The 4,491-nt window shown below is 29.5% G+C and overlaps 1 long non-coding RNA gene across 3 annotated transcripts; it reads right to left on the reverse strand.

The window, feature by feature from the left end:
- Positions 1–625: 625 nt before the first annotated feature.
- LOC127107368 (uncharacterized) lies at positions 626–3,423 on the reverse strand. Of its 3 annotated transcripts, none has more exons than XR_007795706.1 (3): positions 3,036–3,423; positions 2,163–2,389; positions 626–1,009 (listed from the first exon to the last, which is right to left on the reverse strand). It is a non-coding gene; the product is annotated as an uncharacterized LOC127107368 (long non-coding RNA). The 3 variants fall into 3 exon arrangements; XR_007795705.1 differs by having other exon boundaries at positions 801–1,155; XR_007795704.1 differs by lacking the exon at positions 626–1,009 and having other exon boundaries at positions 1,498–2,389.
- Between the last annotated feature and the right edge of the window lie 1,068 nt (positions 3,424–4,491).

Here is a 4,491-nt window from a genome sequence, read left to right on the forward strand (position 1 = left end):
GAACTACAAAACAATAGTAATTAGAGCCGACTTGGAAGAGTATCACACTTTTTTTTTTGCATTACTAGAGGAGTACATGAAATCAAGAGAACTCACACCCATCGAGGACGTCGGCATAAATTTATTGATTTGGATCACCGTTTAGAGTTACAACCCATTAACGACGATAACAATGTTAAGAAAGCCCTTCCATTGGAGTCAGGTAGGAAAATTGTACGACCTAAACCAAATAAATATTTTGTGGAGATCCTGATGAGAGACGACCCTTCAAAAATCATCAATATCATACACAATTTAGCCAAGGAGGTAAGGGACCAACTCACTATATGCTTTTTATCCAACATATATCTATTTACTTGGTTTAAAATGGAGATTTGTGGTATAAATTCTAATGGAAATTTCGATTCCATGGCTATCTAGAAATTTTTCGTGTGTGTATATATATATATATATATATATATATATATATATATATATATATATATATATATATATATATATATATATATATATATATATATATATATATATATATATATATATATATATATATATATTATATATATATATATATATATATATATATATGGGTGCATGAAATTCAAGCTTCTTATTCCAACAAATCTATAGAAAGCAGACTTGATAAGCTTACTTTATTGGTAAAAAAGTTAGCATTACGTAAAGCTCAAACATAAAGGTTATGTGGTGTTAACACTTCTCTTGAACACTCAACAGATTCATGTCCTACCTTGAAAGAGGATTTAATTACTAATTTTCCTCAAGCATATGCAACTAGCATATACAATCCTCAACCCAACGGGTACAACAACCCTGATCATCCACTAACAAGTATCATCCTAGTTGGAGAAACCATTTAAACCTTCAATATGGGAATCCATCCACATAATAACAACCTTGGCCATAACAGTTATTGTTACCACTGTCAGCTCCATAAAACATTCCACAAGCAGTGACTATTTCAGCACCCTCCACGCCTTCATTAGAGTACCTTTTAAAGAAATTAACCATAAAAAATCTCCAATTTAAGCAACAAATTGATTCCAGTATTCAAAATTTGGAGACATAAATTAGATAGATTGCCACTTTGATAAATGCCATGCAGGCTAAGGATTGAACCAACTACCTTCCCAGACACTAGTGAATCCAAACACATATAATGTGAGTAATTTCCTTGAGATCGGGAAAAAGTGTTGAACCATAAAAAAAATTAAAAAATTATTGAGCCGATGCCTGATTCTGAAAATGTCGTTGATATTGAGAGAAAATATGTATCACCAATCCCTTTCCCACAGAGATCATTGAAAACTAAAAATATGGATGAGGAAGATAAAGATAAGGAAATAATAGACATATTCAGGAAGGCGGTGGTGAACATCCCACTTCTTGATGTAATTAAGTAGGTTCAGAAATATGCCAAATTTCTGAAGGACTTGGGCATACACAAAAGGAGATTAAAGGGAAATGAAATAGTTAAAATGAGACAAAATGTTTAAGTCTTTATTGAACTTATGCTTGTACTTGAAAGAGTTAAAGCATGGAAAAATATTTCAGTTCTCACTCAAACCATGCTCCAAAAGTGCAATGATCTAGAAACTTTATCTATTTCGTGTACCATTGGGGATATTAAATTCAAAAATTGCATGTTAGATTTAGGAGTTTCCATTAATGTTATGCATACTTATATTTTTAACAATCTTGATCTTAGTCCTTTACATAATACATGTTTGACCATCCAGCTGGAAAACAAAAGCAATGTCCGCCATGTCAAAGTAGTGGAAGATGTACTTATTCAAGTTAATGGTTTGATTTTTCCTATATATTTTTAAATTCTATATATGGAAGGAGAAACTAATTCAAATGCAAGTAGGGCACCCATCATTTTAAACAGATCGTTCTTAAAACCTGCAAAAACAAAAATTGACGTCGATGGTGGAACAATGTCCATGTAATTTGGTGATATTACTACAAAATTTAACATTTTTTATGCCATGAAACATGCCATGGAAGAGAATTTAGTTTTTCAAATTGAATTGCTTTATTATTTAGTTGATCAAACATATTATGAGTTATTTTTAACTGATTTTTCATCACTGTCTGATTTTGATAATACTTGCACTTATGATGCATGTACTGACACTCACCAAAGGTCCATAAAGATTATACGATCCACGCATCTACTTTTCCTCCCAGTTGTATCTTGTTTCTCGTACTAGAATCCATGCGTTCCTTGGATAATCATTAGCTCTCGATGCCGCACTTGAACCAAACATAATGACGAACTCACATGCCTTATGATCCCACAACTATGTCAACATACTCTTCTTCACCCATGCTTTATGTCTTGTGACCAACATGATGTAAATGGTGGCTGCCCCAAAAATTTACAACAGAGCAAAAATAATGAAAACAAGGTTATAACCAATTTAATCGATTCAAAAAACCAAAAGATTTTAAATAGATGAAAAGAATATGAGTTTTGAAATCTAAAATAACATATCCAAGAACTCGCATTATTTTAAAAATCCATACATCAATTCTTTTCAACCCTTCTAAAATAGTCATCAGAAGATATAAATCTGATTTATCAAAGCAAAAACTTCCTAAACCAACTAGGTAGCAATATTTTTACCAAAACATGGTCATGTTCTTATTTGAGAAAACAAAATTTAAGACTTAACTAAGCTTAAGGTTTTATTATTCTTTTCTAGTTTTAATTCCAAATCTGAACAGAGAACTCAAACCACTTTAGTACACCAAACATATTTTCATCAAAACAGTTGACAATTTGGATTTTAAGATTGGTCAAAATTAGGGATTCAAACAATAATTAAAGATGTTATTTTCTTAGTCAATAATAAATGAATCAAATCCTATACAAATAAATGATAGAGTTTCATCAAAATAGAGACAAATTCATCTTTTTAGAAAAATATAAGTTAGGGTTCTTAACAAAAATTTATCATTTTTAACATAGGACCAAAAGCCAGAAAAGAAACTTTAAGAAGGATACTTACTACAAGAAAAGGTGAACAAACAATGACCAGAGGAAAACTGACGCAGTGGCTTGCGGTGGTTCTCGATGGAAGAGAGTGGTCACGACGAGGTTTCTCGAAACGAGAATCCATTTGGTTTAAATTGAAGGTCGTGTGATGATGAGCACGAAAATGGAGAACGGTGGTCGAAGACAAGGTTCTTCAAATGGGAAATCCAATTGGTTCATTATGACGACTGTGCAACGAATAACAAGGAAATGATGTTAGTTTTTTGGTTGGAGTTAGTGATAGTCAGAGGTAGAGGGAGAAAAAGGGCCGACGATTTAGGGTTTTAGAGGAAGGAAACCTGTTTTCTACTCCCTCTCTCTCTCTCTCTCTCTCTCGATTTTCCTCTTTGCTAAATGAAGAAGAGAATAATGAAATCTCTCTCTCTCTCTCACACACACACACACACGCACGCGCACACACACACGCACGCGCGCACGCGCACACACACACACACGCATGCGCGCGCACACACACCCACACACACACGCACGCGCGCGCGTAAACACACGCACACACACACATATTCTAAATGAAGAAGATAATAATGAAACTGATTGCCCAAAGAAGAAAGTCTCAACCTTCAATTGCCCATAAAATTAAGCCCAAAAAGAAATTCTAGTACTTAATTTATTTCTAAAACTTAATTTAAAAGATCAAATAAACATTCTTAAATAAAATAAAAATAGTCTAAGGAAAAATAATAATAAAACTAAAATACTCTAATTTCTTATTAAGTTCCCTGTCTACAAAAATCTAAAATTAAAACAAATCATTTAGAAATAAAATAAATAAGATAATTTATTTTAATTCAAAATAATCAATTAAAAATATAAGTTTTTCTTCTATTAATCAATGAAATAAAAATAGGAAAACATTCTCTTCACTTTATTTATATATATATATATATATATATATATATATATATATTATATATATATATATATATATAATATATATATATATATATATATATATATATATATATATATATATATATATATATATATATATATATATATATATATATATTATATATATATATATATATATATATATTATATATATATATATATATATATAATTTAAAGTTCTATCTAAAATTTGATATTCTAACAAGAGATCAAATATAATTTTAAAGAACACATTATCATTAAAAGAGAATTTTTAAAATTAAAATTTGAAAATAACTAATGAGTTCATTTTTACTATAATTATAAATAAATGAAAATTTTATATAATTATTAGATATAAAATTATTTATTCAAGAAAATCATAATATAAAATAAAAATATCCTCCCGACTTTTAATTTCCAATAATATATAAGTTTCACCAACTAATTAAATAAAATAATTTGATAGGGTAAAATTGCTTTAAACAGTAAAATAATTTCATTCGCAATAAGATTAAAATATTTTAATACTCAACAAT

This window comes from Lathyrus oleraceus, chromosome 7 (assembly GCF_024323335.1).
Source record: "Lathyrus oleraceus cultivar Zhongwan6 chromosome 7, CAAS_Psat_ZW6_1.0, whole genome shotgun sequence".
NCBI classification, from domain to species: domain Eukaryota; kingdom Viridiplantae; phylum Streptophyta; class Magnoliopsida; order Fabales; family Fabaceae; genus Lathyrus; species Lathyrus oleraceus.